General features: G+C 40.6%; 1 non-coding gene across 1 annotated transcript; it reads right to left on the bottom strand.

Annotated features, from left to right (window-relative positions):
- Positions 1-1,603: 1,603 nt before the first annotated feature.
- On the bottom strand, positions 1,604-1,711 carry LOC130972598 (small nucleolar RNA R71). Its single transcript, XR_009083757.1, has one exon. It is a non-coding gene; the product is annotated as a small nucleolar RNA R71 (small nucleolar RNA).
- Between the last annotated feature and the right edge of the window lie 13,823 nt (positions 1,712-15,534).

Raw genomic sequence — 15,534 nt, 5'->3', positions numbered from 1 at the left:
TCATTAAGAATTTTGATACCTTTATTTTCTTTTCATATAATTTTCGAAAAAAAACACAAAAAAAAAATTTCAAAATCATAAAAACCAAAAATATTTTATGTTTCTTGTTTGAGTCCAGTGTCTAATTTTAAGTTTGGTGTCTTGCAATACATTGTTTATTTGATCTTGGTTCTATTTTCAAGTCAATAGTACAGGGAACTGAAGATTCAGAACATGCAGCAGAGGAATTACACAGAAAAAGCTGGGCGTTCAAAACGCCCAGTAAAGAAGGACAGACTGGCGTTTAAACGCCAGCCAGGGTGCCTGGTTGGGCGTTTAACGCCCAAAAAGGTAGTGCATTGGGCGTTAAACGCCAGAATGTGCACCATTCTGGGTGTTTAACGCCAGGATGGCACAAGGGGGAGGATTTTGTTTTCAAATCAATTTTTTTTCAAGTTTTCAAAGTTTTTCAAAATCAAATCTTTTTCAAATCATATCTTTCAATCAAATGTTTTCAAAATCAATTTCTTTCCTTTTTCAAAGATACTTGCTAACAATTAATGATTTGATTGAACATTTCAAGTATGTTGCCTTTTCTGTTGAGAAAGGTTTAATGTTTGAATCATATCTTTTCTGTTAGGCAAGTCATTAATTTTTTCAAATCTTTTTAAAATTGTTTTCAAATCATATTTTCTCAATCACATATTTTTAAAATCAATCATATCTTCTTAACCTCATCTTTTTCGAAATAGCTTTCAATCAAATCTTTTTGACTTCTAATTTCAAAATCTTTTTCAAAAATCACTTGATTTCTTTCCCACTCTTATTTTCGAAAATTAATTAGTGTTTTTCAAAATGTTTTCAATTTCTTTAACTTAATTTTCGAAAATTCTCTTCCCCTCTTCCCACATCCTTCTATCTATGGAGTACCATTCCTTCTCAATGCACAATTCGAACTCTCTCTGATTAAGTTCGAATTCTTCTACCTCCTTCTTCTATTTTTCTGTTCTTCTGACACCTCAAGGAATCTCTATACTGTGACATAGAGTATTCCACATTTTCTTGTTCTCTTCTCTTTCATATGAGCAGAAGCAGAGACAAAGGCATTCTTGTTGAAGCTGACCCTGAACCTGAAAGGACCTTGAAGCGAAAGCTAAGAGAAGCTAAGGCACAACTCTCTGTAGAGGACCTAACAGAAATCTTCAAAGAAGAAGAAGACATGGCAACCGAAAACAACAACAATGCAAACAATGCAAGGAAGGTGCTGGGTGACTTTACTGCACCTACTCCCGACTTCTATGGGAGAAGCATCTCTATCCCTGCCATTGGAGCAAACAACTTTGAGCTTAAGCCTCAATTAGTTTCTCTAATGCAACAGAATTGCAAGTTTCATGGACTTCCATTGGAAGATCCTCATCAGTTTTTAGCTGAATTCTTGCAAATCTGTGACACTGTCAAGACTAATGGGGTAAACCCTGAGGTCTACAGACTTATGCTATTCCCTTTTGCTGTAAGAGACAGAGCTAGGACATGGTTGGACTCACAACCTAAAGAAAGCCTGGACTCATGGGAAAAGCTAGTCAATGCCTTCTTGGCAAAGTTCTTTCCACCTCAAAAATTGAGTAAGCTTAGAGTGGAAGTCCAAACCTTCAGACAGAAGGATGGAGAATCCCTCTATGAAGCTTGGGAAAGATACAAACAATTGATCAGAAAATGTCCTTCTGACATGCTTTCTGAATGGAGCATCATAGGTATTTTCTATGATGGTCTCTCTGAACTATCCAAGATGTCTTTGGATAGCTCTGCTGGAGGATCTCTTCATTTGAAGAAGACGCCTACAGAAGCTCAAGAGCTAATTGAAATGGTTGCAAATAACCAATTCATGTACACTTCTGAAAGGAATCCTGTGAACAATGGGACTAATCAGAAGAAAGGAGTTCTTGAGATTGATACTCTGAATGCCATTTTGGCTCAGAACAAGATATTGACTCAACAAGTCAATTTGATTTCTCAAAGTCTGTCTGGAATGCAAAGTGCACCAAGCAGTACTAAGGATGCTTCATCTAAAGAAGAAGCCTATGATCTTGAGAACCCTTCAATGGAAGAGGTGAATTACCTAGGAGAACCCTATGGAAACACCTATAATTCTTCATGGAGAAATCACCCAAATTTCTCATGGAAGAATCAAGAGAAACCTCAACAAGGTTTCAACAACAATAATGGTGGAAGAAACGGGTTTAGCAATGGCAAGCCTTTTCCATCATCTTCTCAGCAACAGACAGAGAATTCTAAGCAGAACCCCTCTGACTTAGCAACTATGGTCTCTGATCTAATCAAAACCACTCAAAGTTTCATGACTGAAACAAGGTCCTCCATTAGGAATTTGGAGGCACAAGTGGGACAGCTGAGCAAGAAAGTTACTGAACTCCCTCCTAGTACTCTCCCAAGCAACACAGAAGAAAATCCAAAAGGAGAGTGCAAGGCCATCAACATGGCCGAATTTGGAGAGGAAGGAGAGGCAGTGAACGCCACTGAGGAAGACCTCAGTGGGCGTGCACTAGCCTCCAATGAGTTCCCCAATGAGGAACCATGGGAATCTGAGGCTCAAAATGAGACCATAGAAATTCCATTGGACTTACTTCTGCCTTTCATGAGCTCTGATGAGTATTCTTCCTCTGAAGAGGATGAGTATGTCACTGAAGAGCAAGTTGCTAAATACCTTGGAGCAATCATGAAGCTAAATGACAAGTTATTTGGAAATGAGACTTGGGAGAATGAACCTCCTTTGCTCACCAAAGAACTGGACGACTTGTCTAGGCAGAAATTACCTCAAAAGAGACAAGATCCTGGGAAGTTTTCAATACCTTGTACCATAGGCACCATAACCTTCAAGAAGGCTCTGTGTGACTTAGGGTCAAGTGTAAACCTCATGCCTCTCTCTGTAATGGAGAAGCTAGGGATCTTTGAGGTGCAAGCTGCAAGAATCTCATTAGAGATGGCAGACAACTCAAGAAAACAAGCTCATGGACTTGTAGAGGATGTTTTGGTGAAGATTGAAGACCATTACATCCCTGCTGATTTCGTAGTCCTAGAGACTGGGAAGTGCATGGATGAAACCATCATCCTTGGCAGACCCTTCCTGGCCACAGCAAAGGCTGTGATTGATGTTGATAGAGGAGAGTTGATCATTCAAGTGAATGAAGAATCCTTGGTGTTTAAGGCTCAAGGATATCCCTCTGTCATTATGGAGAGGAAGCATGAAGAGATTCTCTCAAATCAGAGTCAAATAGAGCCCCCACAGTCAAACTCTAAGTTTGGTGTTGGGAGGCCACAACTAAACTCTAAGTTTGGTGTTGAACCCCCACATTCAAACTCTAAGTTTGGTGTTGGGAGGTTCCAACATTGCTCTGAGAAAATGTGAGGCTCCATGAGAGCCATCTGTCAAGCTACTGACATTAAAGAAGCGCTTGTTGGGAGGCAACCCAATGTTATATGTTATCTAGTTCTCTTTGTTATTTTATGTTTTTTGTAGGTTGATGATCATAAGAAGACACAAAATCAATTGAAAAAGCAAAAACAGAATGAAAAACAGGAAGAAAAACAGCACACCCTGGAGGAAGAACCCACTGGCGTTTAAACGCCAGTGAGGCTAGCAATTGGGCGTTTAACGCCCAGTCTGGCACCATTCTGGGCGTTTAACGCCAGAAAGGGGCACCAGACTGGCGTTAAACGCCAGAAAAGGGCAAGAACCTGGCGTTAAACGCCAGGAATGGGCACCAGCCCGGCGTTTAACGCCAGAAATGGCTCAAAACGTGATTTTGAATGCCATTTGGTGCAGGGATGACTTTTCCTTGACACCACAGGATCTGTGGACCCCATAGGATCCCCACCAACCCCACCACACTCTCTCTCTTCTTCACCCATTCACCAATCACCTCAACTCCTCTTCCCCAAAAACCCTTCACCTATCAAATCCCATCTTTCTCTTCACCACTCACATCCATCCTCCATAAAACCCCACCTACCTCACCATTCAAATTCAAACCACTTTCCCCCCCAAACCCACCCATCAATGGCCGAACCATGACCCCCCTCTCCTATATAAACCCTTCTTCACCCCTTCATTTTCACACAACCTAAACACCACTTCTCCCCCTCTTTGGCCGAACACAAAAGCCATTCCCTTCTTCCTCATTTCTTCTTCTTCTACTCTCTTCTTTCTTCTTTTGCTCGAGGACGAGCAAACCTTTTAAGTTTGGTGTGGTAAAAGCGTTGCTTTTTTGTTTTTCCATAACCATTTATGGCATCCAAGGCCGGAGAAACCTCTAGAAAGAGGAAAGGGAAGGCAAAAGCTTCCACCTCCGAGTCATGGGAGATGGAAAGATTCATCTCAAGGGTGCATCAAGACCACTTCTATGAAGTTGTGGCCTTGAAGAAGGTGATCCCCGAGGTCCCTTTTTCACTCAAAAAGGGTGAATATCCGGAAATCCGACATGAGATCCGAAGAAGAGGTTGGGAAATTCTTACCAACCCCATTCAACAAGTCGGAATCTTAATGGTTCAAGAGTTCTATGCCAATGCATGGATCACCAAGAACCATGATCAAAGTGTGAACCCGGACCCAAAGAATTATCTTACTATGGTTAGGGGGAAATACTTGGATTTTAGTCCGGAAAGTGTAAGGTTGGCATTCAATTTGCCCATGATGCAAGGAGATGAACACCCTTACACTAGAAGGGTCAACTTTGATCAAAGGTTGGACCAAGTCCTCACAGTCATATGTGAAGAGGGCGCACAATGGAAGAGAGATTCAAGAGGCAAGCCGGTTCAATTGAGAAGGCATGACCTCAAGCCCGTGGCTAGAGGATGGTTGGAGTTTATCCAACGCTCAGTCATTCCCACTAGCAACCGGTCCGAAGTTACTCTAGACCGGGCCATCATGATTCATAGCATCATGATTGGAGAAGAAGTGGAAGTTCATGAGGTTATAGCCCAAGAACTCTATAAGGTGGCGGACAAGTCCTCTACCTTAGCAAGGTTAGCCTTTCCTCATCTCATTTGTCACCTCTGTTATTCAGTTGGAGTTGACATAGAGGGAGACATCCCCATTGATGAGGATAAGCCCATCACTAAGAAAAGGATGGAGCACACAAGAAACCCCTCTCATCATGAGATCCCTGAGATACCCCAAGGGATGCACTTTCCTCCACAAAACTATTGGGAGCAACTGAACACCTCCCTAGGAGAACTGAGTTCCAACATGGGACAACTAAGGGTGGAGCACCAAGAACACTCCATCATCCTCCATGAAATTAGAGAAGATCAAAGAATCATGAGAGAGGAGCAACAAAGACAAGGAAGAGACATTGAGGAGCTCAAGCACTCCATAGGATCTTCAAGAGGAAGAAAGAGCCGCCATCACTAAGGTGGACCCGTTCTTTAATCTCCTTGTTCTTTATTTTCTGTTTTTCGAATTTTAGTGCTTATGTTTATCTATGTTTGTGTCTTGTGATCATTAGTGTCTTAGTGTCTATGCCTTAAAGTTATGAATGTCCTATGAATCCATCACCTTTCTTAAATAAAAAATGTTCTTAATTGAAAAAGAAAAAGAATTGCATGAATTTTAAATTTTATAGCAGTTTAATTATTTTGATGTGGTGGCATTTCTTTTGTCTTCTGAATGTATGCTTAAACAGTGCATATGTCTTTTGAATTTGTGGTTCATGAATGTTGGCTCTTGAAAGAATGATGAAAAAGGAGACATGTTACTGAGGATCTGAAAAATCATAAAAATGATTCTTGAAGCAAGAAAAAGCAGTGAATACAAAAAAAAAAAAGAGGCGAAAAAAAAACTGAAAAAAAAGGAAAGAGAAAAAGAAAGAAAAAGAAAGAATAAAGTTGTGATCCAAGGCAAAAAGAGTGTGCTTAAGAACCCTGGACACCTCTAATTGGGGACTCTAGCAAAGCTGAGTCACAATCTGAAAAGGTTCACCCAATTATGTGTCTGTGGCATGCATGTATCCGGTGGTAATACTGGAAGACAGAGTGCTTTGGCCCACGGCCAAGACTCATAAAGTAGCTGTGTTCAAGAATCATCATACTTAACTAGGAGAATCAATAACACTATCTGGATTCTGAGTTCCTAAAGAAGCCAATCATTCTGAGTTGCAAAGGATAGAGTGAGATGCCAAAACTGTTCAGAGGCAAAAAGCTAAAAGCCCCGCTCATCTAATTAATACTGATCTTCATAGATATTTTTGGAATTCATTGCATATTCTCTTCTTTTTATCTTATTTGATCTTCAGTTGCTTGAGGACAAGCAACAATTTAAGTTTGGTGTTGTGATGAGCGGATAATTTGTACCCTTTTTGGCATTGTTTTTAGTATGTTTTTAGTATGATCTAGTTAGTTTTTAGTATATTTTTATTAGTTTTTAGTTAAAATTCACTTTTCTGGACTTTACTATGAGTTTGTGTTTTTCTGTGATTTCAGGTATTTTCTGGCTGAAATTGAGGGACCTGAGCAAAAATCTGATCCAGAGACTGAAAAGGACTGCAGATGCTGTTGGATTCTGACCTCCCTGCACTCGAAGTGGATTTTCTGGAGCTACAGAAGCCCAATTGGCGCGCTCTCAACGGCGTTGGAAAGTAGACATCCTGGGCTTTCCAGCAATATATGATAGTCCATACTTTGCCCAAGATTTGATGGCCCAAACCGGCGTTCAAAGTCACCCTCAGAAATTCCAGCGTTAAACGCCAGAACTGGCACCTAAATGGGAGTTAAACGCCCAAACTGGCATAAAAGCTGGCGTTTAACTCCAAGAAGAGTCTCTACACGAAATTGCTTCATTGCTCAGCCCAAGCACACACCAAGTGGGCCCGGAAGTGGATTTTTATGTCATTTACTCATCTCTGTACACCCTAGGCTACTAGTTTTCTATAAGTAGGACATTTTGCTATTGTATTAGAAATCTTTTGATCATGCTTTGATGATTAAACCCTCTTTGGGGGAGGCTGGCCATTCGGCCATGCCTAGACCTTGTTCTTATGTATTTTCAACGGTGGAGTTTCTACACACCATAGATTAAGGTGTGGAGCTCTGCTGTACCTCGAGTATTAATGCAATTACTATTGTTCTTCTATTCAATTCCGCTTGTTCTTTGTCCAAGATATCACTTGTTCTTCAACTTGATGAATGTGATGATCCGTGACACTCATCATCATTCTCACCTATGAACAAAGTGACTGACAACCACTTCTGTTCTACAAGCAAACAAGGCTCTAGTGTTTATCTCTTGGATTCCTGATACACGATGCATGGTTGATCGCCTGACAACCGAGTGCTCGCCTGACAAACGAGCCAGCCATTCCATGAGATCAGAGTCTTCGTGGTATAGGCGAGAACTGATGGCGGCATTCAAGAGAATCCGGAAGGTCTAACCTTGTCTGTGGTATTCTGAGTAGAATTCAATGATTGAATGACTGTGACGTGCTTCAAACTCCTAGCAGGCGGGGCGTTAGTGACAGACGCAAAAGAATCACTGGATTCTATTCCGGCATGACCGAGAATCGACAGCTGATTAGCCATATGCTGTGACAGAGCATAGGAACATTTTCACTGAGAGGATGGGAGGTAGCCACTAACAATGGTGAAACCCTTGCATAAGCTTGCCATGGAAAGGAGTAAGAAGGATTGGATGAAGACAGTAGGAAAGCAGAGAAACGGAAGGGAAAGCATCTTCATACGCTTATCTGAAGTTCCTACCAATGAATTACATAAGTACCTCTATCTTTATCTTTATGCTTCATTCGTATATCACTATACCCATTTGAGTCTGCCTGACTAAGATTTACAAGGTGACCATAGCTTGCTTCATACCAACAATCTCCGTGGGATCGACCCTTACTCGCGTAAGGTTTATTACTTGGACGACCCAGTGCACTTGCTGGTTAGTTGTGCAAAGTTGTGTTTATGCCATGGTATTGAGCACCAAGTTCTTGGGGCCATTACTAGGGATTATTTGAGTTGTGAAAAGTAGTGATCACAATTTCGCACACCAACGGATAGTAAATGTTATGGAGTTTTTGAATAATAAATAAAGCAGAAAATAAAGATAGAGTTACTCATGTAATTCAATGGTGGAAATTTCAGATAAGTGTATGGAGATGCTTGTCCTTGTTGGATCTCTGCTTTCCTACTGCCTTCCTTCAATCCTTCTTATTCTTTTCCATGGAAAGCTGTATGTAGGGCATCACCGTTGTCAATGGCTACATCCCATCCTCTCAGTGAAAAAGGTCCAAATGCTCTATCATGGCACGGCTAATCATCTGTCGGTTCTTGATCATGTTGGAATAGAATCCCTTGATTCTTTTGCGTTTGTCATCATGCCCAACAATTGTGAGTTTGAAGCTCGTCACAATCATTCAATCCCTGAATCCTAGTCAGAATACCACAAACAAGGTTTAGACTTTCCGGATTCTCATGAATGCCGCCATCAATCTAGCTTATACCACGAAGATTCTGATTAAGGAATCCAAGAGATATGCGCCCAGTCTAAAGTAGAACGGAAGTGGTTGTCAGTCACGCGTTCATAGGTGAGAATGATGATGAGTGTCACGGATCATCACATTCATCATGTTGAAGTGCAACGAATATCTTAGAACAGGAATAGCTGAATTGAATAGAAAATAGTAGTAATTGCATTAAAACTTGAGGTACAACAGAGCTCCACACCCTTAATCTATGGTGTGTAGAAACTCCACCGTTGAAAATACATAAGTGATGAAGGTTCAGGCATGGCCGAATGGCCAGCCCCCAAATGTAATCAAAAGACCGAATGGTCAAAAGACCCTGAATACAATAGTAAAAAGTCCTATTTATACTAGACTAGCTACTAGGGTTTACAGAAGTAAGTGATTGACGCAGAAATCCACTTTCGGGGCCCACTTGGTGTGTGCTTGGGCTGAGTTTAAACTTTACACAAGATGAGGCTTCTTTTGGAGTTGACGCCAAGTTGTAACGTGTTTTTGGCGTTCAACTCTGGTTCGTGACGTGTTTCTGGCGTTTGACTCTAGAATGCAGCATGGAACTGGCGTTGAGCGCCAGTTTATGTCATCTAATCACGAATAAAGTATGGATTATTATATATTGCTAGAAATCTCTGGATGTCTAATTTCCAACGCCGTTGAGAGTGCGCCATTTGAAGTTCTATAGCTCCAGAAAATCCATTTCGAGTGCAGGGAGGTCAGATTCCAACAGCATCAACAGTCCTTTGTCAGCCTCCTTATCAGAGTTTTGCTCAGGTCCCTCAATTTCAGCCAGAAATTATCTGAAATCACAGTAAAATACACAAACTCATAGTAAAGTCCAGAAATGTGAATTTGGCATAAAAACTAATGAAAACATCCCTAAAAGTAACTAGATTACACTAAAAACTATCTAAAAATAATGCCAAAAAGCGTATAAATTATCCGCTCATCACAACACCAAACTTAAATTGTTGCTTGTCCCCAAGCAACTGAAAATAAAATAGGATAAAAAGAAGAGAATATACTATAAATCTCAGAATATCAATGAATATTAGTTCTTAATTACATGAGCGGGACTTGTAGCTTTTTGCTTCTGAATAGTTTTGGAATCTCACTTTTTCCCTTGAAGTTTAGAATGATTAGCATCTTTAGGAACTTAGAATTTCAGATAGTGTTATTGATTCTCCTAGTTAAGTTTGTTGATTCTTGAACACAGCTACTTTTATGAGTCTTGGCCGTGGCCCTAAGCACTTTGTTTTCCAGTATTACCACCGGATACATAAATGCCACAGACACATAGCTGGGTGAACCTTTTCAGATTGTGACTCAGCTTTGCTAAAGTCCCCATTTAGAGGTGTCCAGAGCTCTTAAACACACTCTTTTTGCTTTGGATCACGACTTTAACCACTCAGTCTCAAGCTTTTCACTTGGACCTGCATGCCACAAGCACATAGTTAGGGACAGCTTGATTTAGCCGCTTAGGCCTGGATTTTATTTCCTTGGGCCCTCCTATCCATTGATGCTCAAAGCCTTGGATCCTTTTTACCCTTGCCTTTTGGTTTTAAGGGCTATTGGCTTTTTCTGCTTTCTTTTTCTTTTTCTTCTTTTTTTCGCCCTTTTTTTTTTCACAAGCTTTTGCTTTTTTCACTGCTTTTTCTTGCTTCAAGAATCAATTTTCATGATTTTTTAGATTGTCAATAACATTCTCTTTGTTCATCATTCTTTCAAGAGCCAACAATTTTAACATTCATAAACAACAAGATCAAAATTATGCACTGTTCAAGCATTCATTCAGAAAATAAAAATTATTGTCACCACATCAATATAATTAAACTAAATTCAAGGATAATTTCAAAATTCATGTACTTCTTGTTCTTTTGAATTAGAAACATTTTTCATTTAAGAGAGGTGAAGGATTTATGAAATTATTCATAGCCTTAAGACATAGTTACTCAATACTAATGATCATGAGGTAGAGACACAAAACATAAACACACATATAACATACAAACCGAAAAACAGAAAAAATAAGAACAAGGAATGGGTCCACCTTAGTGATGGTGGCGCTTTCTTCTTGAAGAACCAATGATGTCCTTGAGTTCTTCTATGTCTATTCCTTGCCTTTGTTGCTCCTCCCTCATTGCTCTTTGATCTTCTCGAATTTCATGGAGAATGATGGAGTGCTCTTGATGTTCCACCCTTAATTGATCCATATTGTAACTCAAATCTTCTAGAGAAGTGTTGAGTTGTTCCCAATAGTTGTTGGGAGGAAAGTGCATCCCTTGAGGCATCTCCGGAATTTCTTGGTAATGGGCTTCCTCATGCGTCTCTTGGGTTCCATGAGTGGACTCTCTTGTTTGCTCCATTCTTTTCTTAGTGATGGGCTTGTCCTCCTCAATGGGGATGTCTCCTTCTATGATGACTCCAACTGAGTAACATAGATGGCAAATAAGATGAGGAAAAGCTAGCCTTGCCAAAGTAGAGGGCTTTTTGGCTATTCTGTAGAATTCAAGGGAGATGACTTCATGAACTTCTACTTCCTCTCCATTCATGATGCTATGAATCATGATGGCCCGATCCACAGTAACTTCAGATCGGTTGCTAGTGGGGATGATGGAGCGTTGAATGAACTCCAACCATCCTCTAGCCACAGGCTTGAGGTCCAGTCTTCTTAATTGAACTGGCTTGCCTTTGGAGTCTCTTTTCCATTGAGCTCCTTCAACACATATGTCCATAAGGACTTGGTCCAACCTTTGATCAAAGTTTACCCTTCTTGTGTAGGGGTGTGCATCTCCTTGCATCATGGGCAAGTTGAATGCCAACCTCATATTTTCCGGACTAAAATCTAAGTATTTCCCCCGAATCATTGTAAGATAGTTCTTTGGATTCGGGTTCATACTTTGATCATGGTTCCTAGTGATCCATGCATTGGCATAGAACTCTTGAACCATCAAGATTCTGACTTGTTGAATGGGGTTGGTCAGAACTTCCCAACTTCTTCTTTGGATCTCATGTCGGATCTCCGAGAACTCATTTTTCTTGAGCTTGAAAGGGACCTCAGGGATCACCTTCTTCTTAGCCACAACATCATACAAGTGATCTTGATGGGCTTTGGAGATGAATCTATCCATCTCCCATGACTCGGAGGTGGAAGCTTTTGTCTTCCCTTTCCCTTTTCTAGAGGTTTCTCCGACCTTAGGTGCCATTAATGGTTATGGAAAAACAAAAAGCTATGCTTTTACCACACCAAACTTAAAATATTGCTCACCCTTGAGCAAGAGAAGAAAGAATAGATGAAGAAGAAGAAGATATGGAGGAGATGGAGAGAAGGTTGTGTTTCGGCCAAGGTGGAGAAGAGAGGGTTGTGTTGTGTGAAAATGAAGAAGAATGGAGGGGTATTTATATTGGGGGAGAGGGGTTAAGGTTCGGCCATATTGGGTGGGTTGGGTGGGAAAGTGATTTTGAATTTTGAAGGTAGGTGAGGTTTATGGGGAAGGGTGGATGGATGTGAGTGGTGAAGGTGGGTAATTGGGAAGAGAGATTGAGGTGATTGGTGAAGGGTTTTTGGGGAAGAGTGTTTATGGGGAAGAGAGGATGAATGTGAAGAAGAGGAGAGAGGGTGAGTTGAGGTAGGTGGGGATCCTGTGGGATCCACTGATAAATCCATATTTTATGATATATTTTATGCTTAATCTGAGTGATTTATTCAATCCTTCACCCACTTATTCATATTAATTGTATGGTTTTACTTCTCCTTCCTTATTATGTGATGTATGTGAAAAACATGTTTCATATGCTTTTAAATTAATTATTTTAATCACCTTTAATTCCATTCGATGCCGTGATTAGTGTGTTGAGTAGTTTCAGATCTTCTAAGGCAGGAATGACTTAAAGGATGGAAAAGGAAACATACAAAAATGGAAGGAAAGCGCAAAATGGAGTTTCTGAAGGAACTGGCATCCACGCGATCGCATGGACGACGCGATCGCGTGCCAGAAGCGAAGAGGCAACGACGCGGCCGCATGACTGACGCAACCGCGCGACTTGAGCAAATCGCATACGACGCGGATGCGTGACCGACGCGACCGCGTGACAAGGAGAACTCCGAATGACGCGACCGCGTGACCCACGCGGACACGTGACAGAGGCCACGCACCAGAAATTACAGAAAACACTCATAGCGGATTCTGAAGCCTTTTTGGCCCAAATCCAAGTCTAGAAGTCATAGACCAAAGGTTATGAAGTGGAGGAATACATCCATTGAGAGAGTCTCCGAATTTTTAGTCACTTTCCATGATTTAGATTTAGTTTGGAGAGAGGTTCTCTCCTCTCTTTCTCTTAGGATTAGGATTTAGGACTTCTCTTAGTTTTAGGAGTGACTCTCAATCCCAGGTTCTTTGTATTTATTTATTTTTCAATGTTCCATGTTTAGATTGATCTCCTTAATTAATGTTATTTGAGATATTTCAGATTGATGATTGCTGTCTTTTATTTATATAAATAATTTGAATTTTCCTGTTTCCCTTTTGGCTTTGGTTGAATAATTGGTGACTCTAGAGTTATCAAACTCATTGTTGATTGAAAATTGGATTTCTTCATTTCATTAATTCATATTCCAATAACTCTGGCCTTTCCCAAGGAAAGACTAGGACTTGAGGAATCAGAATTAATTTATCCACTTGACTTACCTTCATAGTTAGAGGCTAACAAAGTGGGAGAAAAATCCAATTCTCATCACAATTGATAAGGATAACTGGGATAGGACTTCCAGTTCTTACACCTTGCCAAGAGTTTATTTTACAGTCATTCATTTACTTTTATTGCTTTGAAAATATACCGGTGCCCATTGCCCAACTAACCTTTTACCTTAATCCAAAAACCCCAAACACACTTTTTCATAACCAATAATAAGAACATACCTCCCTGCAATTCCTTGAGAAGACGACCCGAGGTTTAAATACTCGGTTAACAATTTTTAAAGGGGTTTGTTACTTGTGACAACCAAAACATTTGCACGAAAGGATTTCTGTTAGTTTAGAAGTTGTATCTACAACGCAAATATTTCTAATAATTCTTTACTAGCAAAAAATCCCAACGTCATCCACAGATCCTGAGGTGTCAAGGATTTACATCCCTGCACCAATTAGGCATGTAAAATGCCTTTGCATACAATTCTAGCGTTTAAACGCCAAAGTGATGCTTATGTTAGGCATTCAACGCCCAACTGCAGCATGTTTCTGGCGTTGAACGCCAGTTCCATACTTGTTTCTGGCGTTCAGTGCTAGCTCTCCTCAGGGTATATTCCTGGCGTTCAAATGCCAGGATGCTGCTTGTTTCTGGCGTTCAATGCCAGATCCATGCTCTGTTCTGGCGTTGAACGCTAGCCAGATGCTCCTTACTAGTGTTTGAACGCCAATAAGTCATTCCTCCAGGGTGTGATTTTTCTTCTACTATTTTTTATTCTGTTTTTAATTTTAGTATTTTTTCGTGACTCCACATGATCATGAACCTAATAAAACATAAAAGAATAATAAAAATAAAATAAAATTAGATAAATAAAAATTGGGTTGCCTCCCAATAAGCACTTCTTTAATGTCAATAGCTTGACAGTGGGCTCTCATGGAGCCTCACAGGTGATCAGGTCAACGTTGTAGACTTCCAACACCAAACTTAGAGTTTGGATGTGGGGATTCAACACCAAACTTAGAGTTTGGCTGTGGCCTCTCAACACCAAACTTAGAGTTTGATTGTGGGGGCTTTGTTTGACTCTGTACTGAGAGAAGCTTTTCATGCTTCCTCTCCATTGTTAAAGAAGAAGATCCTTGAGCCTTAAACACAAGGTAGTCCTCATTCAATTGAAGGACTAATTCTCCTCTGTTAACATCTATCACAGCTCCTGCTGTGGCTAGGAAAGGTCTTCCAAGGATGATGCATTAATCCTCCTCCTTTCTAGTGTCTAAGATAATGAAATCAGCAGGGATGTAAAGGCCTTCAACCTTTACCAACACGTCCTCTACCAATCTATAAGCTTGTCTTACTGACTTGTCTGCCAATTGTAATGAAAATATGACAGGCTGTACCTCAATGATCCCCAGCTTCTCCATTACAAAGAGTGGCATAAGATTTATGCTTGATCCCAGGTCACACAGAGCCTTTTCAAAGGTCATGGTGCCTATGGTACAGGGTGTTAAGAATTTGCCAGGATCTTGTCTCTTTTGAGGTAAGGTTTGTTAAACCCATGTATCTAGTTCACTGAGGAGCAAGGGAGGTTCACCTTCCCAAGTCTCATTACCAAATAACTTGACATTCAGCTTCATGATAGCTCCTAGATATTGAGCAACTTGCTCTCCAATTACATCTTCATCCTCTTCAGAGGAAGAATAGTCTTCAGAGCTCATGAATGGCAGAAGGAGGTTTAATGGGATCTCTATGGTCTCTATATGAGCCTCAGATTCCCTTGGGTCCTCAATAGGGAACTCCTTCTTGCTTGAGAGACGTCCCATGAGGTATTCCTCATTGGAATTCACGTCCTCTCCTTCCTTTCTAGGTTCGGCCATGTTGATTATATCAATGGTCTTGCACTCTCTTTTTGGATTCTCTTCAGTATTGCTTAGGAGAGTACTAGGAGGAGTTTCAGTGATTTTCTTACTCAGCTGGCCCACTTGTGCCTCCAGATTTCTGATAGAGGACCTTGTTTCACTCATGAAACTTAAAGTGGCCTTAAACAGATCAGAGACTAAATTTGCTAAGTTAGAGGTACTCTGTTCATAATTCTCTGTCTGTTGCTGAGAAGATGATGGATAAGGCTTGATATTGCTGAGCCTATTTCTTCCACCATTATTAAAGCCTTGTTGAGGCTTTTGTTGATCCTTCCATGAGAAATTTGGATGATTTCTCCATGATAAATTATAGGTGTTTCCATAAGGTTCACTCATGTAATTTACCTCTGCCATTGCAGGGTTCTCAGGATCATAAGCTTCTTCATCAGAAGATGCCTCTTTAGTGCTGTTGGATGCATTTTGCCATC

This window comes from Arachis stenosperma, chromosome 3 (assembly GCF_014773155.1).
Source record: "Arachis stenosperma cultivar V10309 chromosome 3, arast.V10309.gnm1.PFL2, whole genome shotgun sequence".
In the NCBI taxonomy this organism is placed as follows: Eukaryota; Viridiplantae; Streptophyta; class Magnoliopsida; order Fabales; family Fabaceae; genus Arachis; species Arachis stenosperma.
Note: the sequence above shows the minus strand (reverse complement) of the source record. Positions and strands in the feature narration are given on the sequence as shown.